General features: G+C 44.3%; 1 protein-coding gene across 1 annotated transcript in view; it reads left to right on the forward strand.

Moving 5' to 3' along the window:
• Positions 1–972: 972 nt before the first annotated feature.
• LPIN2 (lipin 2) overlaps positions 973–12,273 on the forward strand; it is a 127,980-nt gene continuing 116,679 nt past the window's right edge. The window contains exon 1 of the mRNA XM_068237220.1: positions 973–1,230. The gene's annotated coding sequence lies outside the window, so the exon portion shown is untranslated. The remainder of the gene's footprint in view (positions 1,231–12,273) is intronic.

Below are 12,273 nucleotides of genomic sequence, written 5' to 3' on the forward strand. Positions count from 1 at the left end.
CCTAGTGATGCCGCTGCAACTTGCAAGCATTATTAGAATGATCACTGTACAGACACTCTGTTTGGCAGCTAATTGTACCGGCACTCCCTCCTATGTCCTTCTGTTTATATTTTCTTGGTGCCTGTTCTCTGTAAGCCACCGGCATGGTGTATTCATGTAGAATATGCAGGTTATGGAGAGCGGGTGTCGGGGGATGAAGATGTAAGTATACAGGAAGGAAGCACGCCAAATGGACAGGTGAGTTCACTTGGCTGCAGCAAGTACTCTGCAGGAGCCCAGTGGGACCACTTTTACCATGGGATGAGACCTGGGTGGGGGTTGCTAGCCAGCTCTGAGACCACAGGGACAATGCAAGATCGGAATCTGATCAGAGAGGGATCGATTCTTGCCACGCACTCCCCATGGTTTTTAGTATATTTCAACGAAAAATGTATTTAAAAAAATCTTTCGACCCACAGAACCCCTTTGTTTTCCAAACAAAAAATACATTTCACGCTGAAATCTATTAAAAAAATATTGGCAGTGTGTGGCAAGAATAGATCCCTCTCTGATCAAATTCCTATGAGAGGGATCTATCATTTGGACACATCCAGTGGACATCGATTAATGCATGTTCAGTATCTGTAATTCAAACTGAATTGGGTTAGGTCTGACTTTGGTGCTTATCCGGGCCAGCAGTTTATTGTGTTGTACATATGGCTGTGGCGGCTCTGATGACTTCTTGCCACGCTGGCTAATGGGTAAGATTTATCCATCTCAAAGAATGCAATATTAATTTATATTCTTCTTGTCGATGATGTAGACAGACAGCTATGGTACCATCGCAATCAAGCCTGCAACAACTTTCTGGACACTTGTGCAGCACGAGTGACGTGAAAGCTGCTATGGCCCCGCCCCCTCTGCAGCTATGCTGGTGCAGGCAAGGAAGGGGGCGTAATTTTCGAGCTCTGCACAAGTGGGCCGGACTGATGTCGTCAGGCGCCACCAGAGCCGCCTCCTCCAGCCGTGGAATACACAGACCTAGTCCTCAGGTCTTGAATCTTCCAGCGCCGCGGCACACTGACTGGCTGCTGTACGCTGGCACTCTGGAGGCAGCGCAGGAAGGGGAGACTCTGGAAGGCTTCTCTGGCAGGAAGGACTGCGTCACCTTTCATTCATTCACAGGCGGCCGTCACTGAAGCTGTCCTGAGGAGCAGCCGGCTTCATCTACATCAGCAGCTTGCTTATTAGGTGAGAGGTCACCGGCTAGCAGCAGCAGGCTGTGCGCTCCTGTGTGTGCACCTCTGGGGCAATGGCAGCGCCCAGGGGACGACTGGAGGCAGCTTCTCCTCCATACACTGCCTTGTGGAGCTAATGAATCGGTGGGGGTGGTGGCAGCGCCTATTTATAGCGTCATTTCAGCTCCTTTCGTTTCCAGGTTTGCTTTGAAACAAGCCTCATTCTAGTGGCTCCCATTGGATTACATGAGAAATGCCAGTTTTCATCAGTTGAATGAAGTTTGCATGATAGCTGTGCTATACTGTAGTTGCTATAGGCTATGGCCAGCATCACACTTTGTGGATTATGTGTCATGTGACTGCATACAGCATGGAGACTTTCCAACTAACCATTATTGTTGTTGACCTGCTGCTAAGGATGTTTGTACCTCTTGGTATGCCAACTGTTTTGTGAAATATTAACTGTTGGAATAGACCTGTGGAATCTTTCAGTGACATGTGAAATATGTATATTGTGTTATATGACAGATATACAGATGACTTTTTTTTATTGTACTTTTTTAGGTGCTAGTCTACTTGAAGTGACCTAACAGAAACCTCATAGGGAACAGTTCTCTAATTAAAGCACCATCAGCAACTGGAAACCTTGTAATTGGCTATATAGTGGGAGCATATTACCACAACCAATCCAGAACCTAAGGGCTGGTTCAGACGGACGCTTGTGGAGCGTTTACCGCCAGCGTTCAGGGCTTGGCGTTAAACGCTCCCATTCAAGTGAATGGGAGTGTTTGCACCAAGCTTTCACGCGCGTTTACACGAACGTTGCGTTCGGGTCCTGATTTTTCCCTGCCGTTCAAGGAGCCCCTCGAAGCTACATGTAGCTTCCAGGGGCGGTTAACCGCGACGGGTAATGTTCCCCTAGGGGGAAAAAAACGTGAACGCTGCTGAAAGCACGAACGCGACTCCTCCAAATGTCCGTCTGAACCAGCCCTAAAGGTAGCCACTAATGGTCCAATTTTTTTTTTGTGAAGAATCGTTCGAAAGATTAGATAATTGAGATTGGATTGTAATCATCAACTGAATTTATTTTCAGCCAATCGACTGTGAATGATTCTTAAAGCGATAGTTCAATGGAGATTTCATACATCAGGATAATAATAGTTTTTATTGTTGTGATGGGTAGGAAGTACAGATTGGTTAGATGATGGTGAAATAATCAGTGTATTACGGCATGTTATTTCCGATCACATTTATCTGATCACTGAAATGGGCCATTAGTTTTTGTTGTTTTTCACACTGCGGGTGAATCTGCATTGCTGATTGGCAACTTTGCTAGGGCAGTGTCTCCCTATTAGAGCAGGCACATTGCAGCAATTGCAAAAGTGCTGCAAATACTGTTTGGGGAACAATCGTGAAAAATTGTGGCAAAATCGCAATTGTGATTGCTGTTTTTCCAATGTGAAACAGCCCTTATAGTTCAAGAGAGTTCTGTCCACCCAATCACGTTAGTGGACTTTCCCTATGAGGTTTCCCGCTAGGTCACTTCAAGTAGACCAGTGCCTTTTTTTATTTGAATGCTTATAAACAGAGTTGTAACCAAGGTTTCATTAATGTTTACAGTTGGTGTGTTTCGTTTGGCCTTCCAATAACACCCCTAAAGGGGGTACTGATTGCCTTCAGCCCCCTCCTTTCTGTATATGCACTGGTTGGTTAGACCTAGGAAGCAAGGAAATATTTACTTCCAATCCAGCACGATGATTGTATTGTTTAGATTGAGAAATTGATTATTTTGCAGGGGTGCTAGTATGGTTGAGGGAACCCAGCAGGAAACCTCATGATTTGCTGCTGTTTCAACAGTTCTCCAATGACAGCATCTACTCGAACTTTTAGGTTTCAGTTGCGTTGTAGTAATAACTACAACTACACTATTCGCCCAATCACAATGCTTCAAGTTATAGAAGGTGCTGTGATTGGAGAACTGTTCCCTATGAGGTTTCCCGCTTGGTTACCTCTACCATACTAGTGCCTTTGTAGGTGGATTCGAAACGACCAATACATTTTTTGCTTTTTTATTTGTTGACCAATCGGATGTCAGTAAATATTGGTCAGTCGTGCACATGTGGCAGTTGACCATTATCATGTAATAGAAGCCTGCAGGGCACATAAGCTTGGATGGAAGAAAGCTTGTACATGTTTACCTTGGCTTGGCATCCCCGACCAATCAGTTGCCAGGAAATTGAATGCAATGTTTGCCCGAAAGGTTGGCCACAGGTCTGCTTGTGTGTTCTAGCCCTTGTGACAACCCTGTCCAGTAACACTCTGTCCCTGGAGAATAGCCAGATTTGGGGCAGTTAACTGAAGGGCAAAGTCCTTGCTATTCTTCTCTAGGATGCCACATGTATTGTGAAATGAGGCAGTCTCAAGTCTGAAAGCCTTTTATTTGTGTCCCATTAGACTGCACAGTTACAGCCTCTAGCCTGTGAACATACTTCCCATTTCTTTGCTTGTTTTAGTTGCTGGTTTAAGGCATTTGTGCATGTGACTAATGATAAACGATTGTGCCTTTTAGCCTGATGACTGCCAATTATCTAAACTAGCTGTACTGGTTATTTGGGGGCTAGAATGGTACAGATGGTCTGTAAGTTTTTCTGCTTTCCAGTCATCTCTGCTCAGTTATAAAGCAGCTTCTTTGCTTTGAACAAACACAGATTCATTGCAGAGCCGTTGAAATTTGAAATGCTGTTCTTACAGTGGAGATCAGATTTCATGTACATGGTGAAGTATAATTAGGGTGCCAAGTACTGCAGGCTTCCAGGGTGGCAGACATTCTCACCACGTATTGGTCTTTGTTTTGTTCCTAGAATGGGTTCACATTCTTGTGGCTTTAGCTGAATCACAAGCTTCTTACAGAAATAAGATTTGTGTTTCATATAACAGTGCTTTTACTGTTAGCTGCGGTGTTTTACCCTTGAAAAGTTTCCTTTCACCAGATATTTCCTCCTTAAATTTGAGTACAGTGTTCAGGCTGCTTAAAATAAAGTTTTGTTTTTTTTTGATTTTGCAAACTGTTGTGTTGCAGACCAAGTAAAACAAGGTCTGATGTGCTGTTTTGACATTGTGCTATAGATGACAGCCTATTTTCCACTACAGGGGCATGGACCAGGATATAAGCTGGTGTCATAGGTTTATTGTACAGTATATGTGTCACATTCACTGCTGAGTGCTGTTGTCCTGTCACCCGGTGATGTGGGTATCTCTCTCCTAGGGTAAACTGCGTGACCCCAGTATTCTAGACAAGACCCATAACATTTATATTGCGCATTTCTACTGGCAGACTCAAAAGTGCTTCATGGTTGCAGCCACTTAAGGCGCGCTCTACAGGCAGCCAGGATCATTAGGCCCGGTTCACACTTGTGTCGAAGTGGCAAACGGATCCATGATAATGGATCTGATCACCGGTCAATCGGATCTGTTTTCACTCCGTTGCCACTTTGTTCCTGCCAGTGGATCGTTCTGTTTAGAACGGTGGTTTTTTTTTTTTTTTTTTTTTTTTTTTTTTTTTTTAAGATTCTTTATTTAAAGGTTTTTTTCAACTTCTTTCAAAACCGAAAATCAAAAAACGTGGAAAGATAACAAGGCAATTATCATCACATACAATGGTGATTAAAACCGAGGCACTGAAAAATGGATAGATGTTTTAAACAAGGTCTTGTGAGCATAGGGCAGAGTACATCCAGATATATAACAGTATTGCAAATATGATTTGGCAAGCCAGCGCCTAATATGCTTAGAATGACTCTGGCTCAATGGGTAAAGTGAGTGCTTAGACTGGGGGGGGGGCAGCCCATTCATCGGTTAGATGGTCAAGAGGTGGGATTGGATCCCAACCCTTAGTTACAATCATGTGAGTAAGTAGAGGAGCCCCGGGGCCCAGGGGGATCATTCCACCAGGGACTCATGAAAAAATGAATGGAGGATTAGTGGCTTGGTGAATGATAGTAAGTAGGTAGTAATGGAATGAGGAGTCGTCATTAATAGTGGTACAGTTTCAAAACCATGAGAAAGGGAATGTGGTTGACAGTTTTGCCCTGTTTTAAGAATAATGAAGTAAGTAAGAGTAGAGGGAAGATTTAGAGAGGAAGGAGACGAAGAAGAGGAGAAAGAGTAGGGGTTGGCACGAGTGACTAGATAGAGTGAGAAAGTGCCCTGCTAACCCAGTGGGCCACGCCGAGCCCAAGCGTCCCATTCCTTACAGTTCCAATAAGTCTCAATAAAGTCCTATAGATGTGTGAACGTCAGGGGAGTAGTGTGTGGTCTCCTTAGGTAGAGGCCATAGCGGTTTTTATATTCATCCGATTTGGTAAATACAGTGGGATGCGAAAGTTTGGGCAATCTTGTTAATCGTCATGATTTTCCCGTATAAATTGTTAGTTACGATAAAAAATGTCAGTTAAATATATCATATAGGAGACATACACAGTGATATTTGAGAAGTGAACTGAAGTTTATTGGATTTACAGAAAGTGTGCAATAATTGTTTTTAAATAAAATTTGGCAGGTGCATAAATTTGGAGAGATGCTATATGCGAGAGGATACATAGGAAGCCTTTTCTCTCACAGCACAAACAGAGACGCTTGAGGTATGCTAAAGCATTTGGACAACCGAGCTTCATTTTGGAATAAGGTGCTGTGGACTGATGAAATTAAAATTGAGTTATTTGGGCATAACAAGGGGCATTATGCATGGAGGAAAAACACAGCATTCCAAGAAAAACACCGGCTACCTACAGTAAAATATGGTGGTGATTCCATCATGCTGTGTGGCCAGTGCAGGGACTGGGAATCTTGTCAAAGTTGAGGGACGCATGGATTCCACTCAGTATCAGCAGATTCTGGAGACCAGTGTCCAGGAATCGGTGACAACAAAGCTGAAGCTGTGCCGGGGCTGGATCTTTGAACAAGACAACAATCTTAAACACTGCTCAAAATCCACTAAGGCATTCATGCAGAGGAACAAATACAATGTTCTGGAATGGCCATCTCAGTCCCGAGGCCTGAATATAATTGAAAATCTGTGGGGAGAGTTAAAGAGAGCTGTCCATGCTCGGAAGCCATCAAACCTGAATGAACTAGAGATGTTTTGTAAAGAGGAATGGTCCAAAATACCTTCAATCTGAATCCAGACTCTCACTGGAACCTACAGGAAGCGTTTAGAGTCTGTAATTTCTGCAAAAGGAGGATCTACTTAACCACTTGAGGACCGTGGGCTTTACCCCCCTTAAGGACCGGCCACTTTTTTTCCATTCAGACCACTGCAGCTTTGACGGTTTATTGCTCGCTCATACAACCTACCACCTAAATGAATTTTGGCTCCTTTTCTTGTCACTAATAAAGCTTTCTTTTGGTGCTATTTGATTGCTCCTGCGATTTTTACTTTTTATTATATTCATCAAAAAAGACATGAATTTTAGCAAAAAAAAGATTTTTTTAACTTTCTGTGCTGACATTTTTCAAATAAAGTAAAATTTCTGTATACATGCAGCGCGAAAAATGTGGACAAACATGTTTTTGATTAAAAAAAAACCCATTCAGTGTATATTGGTTTGGGTAAAAGTTATAGCGTTTACAAACTATGGTGCAAAAAGTGAATTTTCCCATTTTCAAGCATCTATGACTTTTCTGACCCCCTGTCATGTTTCATGAGGGGCTAGAATTCCAGGATAGTATAAATACCCCCCAAATGACCCCATTTTGGAAAGAAGACATCCCAATGTATTCACTGAGAGGCATAGTGAGTTCATAGAAGATATTAATTTTTGTCACAAGTAAGCGGAAAATGACACTTTGTGAAAAAAAAAAAGTTTCCATTTCTTCTAACTTGCGACAAAAAAAAATGAAATCTGCCATGGACTCACCATGCCCCTCTCTGAATACCTTGAAGTGTCTACTTTCCAAAATGGGGTCATTTGTGGGGTGTGTTTACTGTCCTCGCATTTTGGGGGGTGCTAATTTGTAAGCACCCATGTAGCCTTAAGGTGCTCATTGGACTTTGGGCCCCTTAGCGCAGTTAGGCTGCAAAAAAGTGCCACACATGTGGTATTGCCGTACTCAGGAGAAGTAGTATAATGTGTTTTAGGGTGTATTTTTACACATACCCATGCTGGGTGGGAGAAATATCTCTGTAAATGACAATTTTTTAAATTTTTTTTTACACACAATTGTCCATTTACAGAGATCTTTCTCCCACCCAGCATGGGTATGTGTAAAAATACACCCCAAAACACATTATACTAGTACGGCGATACCACATGTGTGGCACTTTTTTGCACCCTAACTGCGCTAAGGGGCCCAAAGTCCAATGAGTACCTTTAGGATTTCACAGGTCATTTTGAGAAATTTCGTTTCAAGACTACTCCTCACGGTTTAGGGCCCCTAAAATGCCAGGACAGTATAGGAACCCCACAAATGACCCCATTTTAGAAAGAAGACGCCCCAAGGTATTCCGTTAGTAGTACGGTGAGTTCATAGAAGATTTTATTTTTTGTCACAGTAACAGTGACAGGTGGTGGTAGGGGGTGATTGATGGGTAATTAGTGGGTGTTTAGAGGAGAGAATAGATGTAAACACTGCGTTTGGGTGGTGATCTGATGTCAGATCTGCGGGCGAACTATTGGTGTGGGTGGGTGATCAGATTGCCCGCAAGGGGCAGGTTAGGTGCTGATTGATGGGTGGCAGTGACAGGGGGTGATTGACAGGTGATCAGGGGGGATAGATGCATACAGTACACGGGGGGGGGGGGGGGTCTGGGGAGAATCTGAGGGGTGGGGGGGTGATCAGGAGGGGGCAGTGGGCAGGGGGGGGGGGATAAAAAAAATAGCGTTGACCGATAGTGACAGGGAGTGATGGGTGATTAGGGGGGTGATTGGGTGCAAACAGGGGTCTGGGGGGTGGGCAGGGGGGGTCTGAGGGGTGCTGTGGGCGATCTGGGGCATGGGGGGAGAAATCAGTGTGCTTGGGTGCGACATAGGGTGGCTGCAGCCTGCCCTGGTGGTCCCTCGGACACTGGGACCACCAGGGCAGGAGGCAGCCTGTATAGTACACTTTGTAAACATTACAAAGTGTATTATACACTTTGTATGCGGCGATCGCGGGGTTAACATCCCGCCGGCGCTTCCGTATAGCCGGCGGGATGTTGCGGCGGGCGAGCGGTGACAGGCGCCGGCGGAGGATCGCGTCACGGATGACGCGATCGCTCCGCCCATGCCCTTACAAGGACCGCCGCCTCTGTGGGTGAGCTGGTCCTTAAGGGCTCCACTTCCCGGCCGCCCCTGTGCGTTAGGCGGTCGGGAAGTGGTTAATATTGATTTCATTTCTTTTTTGTGGTGCCCAAATTTATGCACCTGCCTAATTTTGTTTAAACAATTATTGCACACTTTCTGTAAATCCAATAAACTTCATTTCACTTCTCATATCACTGTGTTTGTCTCCTATATGATATATTTAACTTTTTTTTTTTTTTTTTTATTGTAACCAACGATTTATACAGGGAAATCATAACTATTAACAAGGTTGCCCAAACCTTCGCATCCCACTATATGTGCCAGTGGATTCACGTTTGGTTATATGATTCTTCGGTATCATGGATGGCATGTGTCATAGATTCCATAAGCTTAATCATGTGTATTTCAGTGAGCCATTCAGGAATAGTAGGAGGGTTATTAATTTCCAGTGGCATGCTATGAGGATTCATGCAGCTTGTATTAAGTGCTTGGGGAGTTTTTTTTTTTTTTTTTTTTTTTTTTTTTGATGGATTTAGTTGTGTGGTGCAACAAATAGTAGGCTGGGGCAGGATTGTGGTCTCCGAACGGTCTGTTTCTTCACTAGTGTGAATAACGTTCCGTTTTCTCATTGCCCCAAATGCAACGCTTCAACTTCTGTTTCCGTTCCGTTGGGCTCAGTGGTTCGGAAAAATTGGTGCAGTAGGAAACTTGCAGTCTGTTCAGCGGATCGTGCAGAGCGGATCTGTTTTAATGGATGGATGTGAACGGATCCATAGGTTAACATTGAATCCGTTCCCATCCGTTTACGATCCAAGAACGGCCTTCTTTTTTCTTTTTTTTTTTTTCTCCCCTGTCTTATGAAACTGACCCTGTGTGTTCACACTAGATGCACTACTGGACTACTTCTTTTTGTGAAAGGCAGCAAACCAATGGACTTGTAGGAAAATATGGGCCCATTCACACACGTCTCCTTATTTTTTTTCTGTTAGGACAGTGGATTCATTACCATTCATCTTATAGAATGGCAAATGGACCTGCCACTCTAGAATAGTGTGAGCGAAGCCTAGACCCTCAACTAACTTATACGACACCCTGAACCTTAGCCTTCTCCTTTGCCTCCCACTGACCTTAAAACCCCTAGTAACCATTACTGGCCCCCAGCAGTTCTAAAATCGTCAAACCGGCTTTGACTACATCTTAAACGAAGTAAACTGTAAGTTATTCATTATTTAAGGCTCCGCTTTCCGGCAGTGTTTCGCTGTAGCGCATGTAATCCTATGGGATTACTCCCACTGTAGTGGGATTGCGATTTCTGCCGATTGCAAACATTGTTGCACGCATTTCCAAGCAATTGTGTTGGAATTTCCATTTACTGGAATGATAATCGCAAAGCACAGTAGTGGTGAAATCGTGGAAAACCTCAATGCAAAATCATTGCGTTTTGCCATTACAAGTGTGAGTGGAGCCTAAGGTACACCTATTTAGAGAGTAGTCAAAATATGTATGATGGATTTTCTAGGAGTCTGGAGATCCTCTTCAAGTTCCCCGAACTGTACACCAAACTAACTCCCCCTCCTCCTTCCTTTCCTTTGGTGCCTTGTGCAACTACATTATAAACCTTCTCGTTTGTTCAGTATTGCAAATATTTATACTTGTACGGATATGACACTGGCATCTGATGTCTCTTGATGGTTTTGACTATGTTCCTCAGCCTTTGATAGAGCTTCCCAATCCCTATACCTTGGAAGGTCAGTGTGTGCAGAGGATTTTTAAGGAGCCCGGGCTTTCTCTGTCAATAGTCTTGGGACTGATATCACCTGCCATGAATTTGATTTGGCCAGGTTTGACATCTTATACAATTTGGCTTCTTCTCTACCTGATGTGAGCAACAGGATAGTCTGACCCCTTCTTCCAGGACTATTGAACTAAACAGGTTTGTTTATCCAAGCATGCATGTTTTGGACTCTCGACCTGTAAATATGCCTCTAGAGGTTTGCATTAGACCTGCTTATTACCGTTTTACAGATACTTTAAAGGACAACTGTAGTCAGAAGCACATGGTGGCTGCCATATTTATTTCCTTTTAAACAATACTAGTTGCCTGGCAGCCCTGCTAGTCCTTTTTGTCTGCAGTAGTGTCTGAATAACATCGGAAACCAGCATGCTGCTAATCTTGTCAGATCGGACAATAATCTGATCTGTTGTATGCTTGTTCAGGGTCTATGGCTAAAAGTATTAGAGACAAAAGGTCAGCAGGATGCCAGGCAACCGGTATTGCTTAAAAGGAAATACATCTGGGTGCCTCCTTATCCCTCTCACTTCAGTTGTCCTTTAAAGCTCTGAACAGAGGTTAGATATTGGCCAAATCACTTTTTTAATAAATCGGGTAATAATCCCATGTCAGCTGGGAAGTGGTCCACCTTCTTTAGGTTGGCCACAGGTAAATAAATTGCCAACCTCTCAGATCAAACTCTGTTTACAGAGGGATCGATTCCCATATTGATTTTCCATAGATTTCAGCAGGAAATGTGACTTTATGTGGACAAATGGAAACATTTCAAAGGACTTTAAAATTTGTGGCGTCACAAGGCCGATTCCCAAGAGATTTCATGCTGAAATTGATTAGAAATCGGCCAGTGATGTTTGGGCAGACAACAGATCTCCGATCAGAGAAAGATGTCTCTTGGTTGATCTGCCCATACACCTGCTGATCTCCCATGTCAAAGGTGGTGCCCTATCCAGCCACTGCTACACCTCCTAAAGGGTATTGTTGTGATGTCTTGTGACCCTTATTAATTCCAGGGTTTGTGTCCTCAAGTGTGCGCAAGATATATTCTGAATACTTTCTTCTCTGTGTGGTACTTTGCAAAATAGTGGAACTCAGTTGCAGCATTCTTTAATTTTAAAAACCCACTGTATAATACTGCATGTAATGGGAATTACAAAGCGCACCTCCCAGCACTGAGCTGGCAGAAGACCTCAGTGACTTCTACTGCAGGTTCGAGGAGAATAACGCTCCTGTGGAGCTTCCGATGCCAGAGGCCCCCCTAACTTCACCTCATACCGCAGAACCACCAGGACAAAACTTGCCTCCCCCAGCCCTAAATGAGTCGGACGTGGCGTGCCACCTGTCGAGGCTAAAGGCCAGGAAAGCCCCAGGCCCTGATGGAGTGTCGCCAGCCTGCCTGAAAACATGCGCACAGCAGCTCGCTCCTATCCTTTCCTCCGTCTTCAACAAGTCCCTACAGTGTGGCAAAGTACCAGCATGCTTCAAGAGGTCCACCATCATCCCTGTACCCAAAAAGCAGGGCGCATCCGATCTCAATAATTTCAGGCCTGTCGCCCTCACATCGGTCATAATGAAAACTTTCGAAAAGGCGGTCCTGCCTCTCCTCAAACAGAAAACAGAAACCCAGCTAGACCCGTATCAATTTGCATACAGGGCAAATAGGTCGACCGACGACGCTATAAACATCTGTCTGGAGCTTGTCAACAACCACCTTGACAAACCAAATTCATACACCAGGGTCCTCCTCCTCGACTTCAGCTCGGCTTTCAACACCATTAGCCCCCATATACTACAAGAGAATCTGGCCGAGCTCGGGGTCCACCCCACACTCCAACTGTGGATCAATGACTTCCTCACAAACAGATCCCAGATGGTAAAGCTGGGCTCCACCTCCTCGCAGCCAAAGACCACTAACACGGGGGCCCCACAAGGCTACGTCTTGTCACCATTCATGTTCTCCCTGTACACGAACAATTGCAGATCCTCG

This window comes from Hyperolius riggenbachi, chromosome 5, assembly GCF_040937935.1.
Source record: "Hyperolius riggenbachi isolate aHypRig1 chromosome 5, aHypRig1.pri, whole genome shotgun sequence".
NCBI lineage: Eukaryota > Metazoa > Chordata > Amphibia > Anura > Hyperoliidae > Hyperolius > Hyperolius riggenbachi.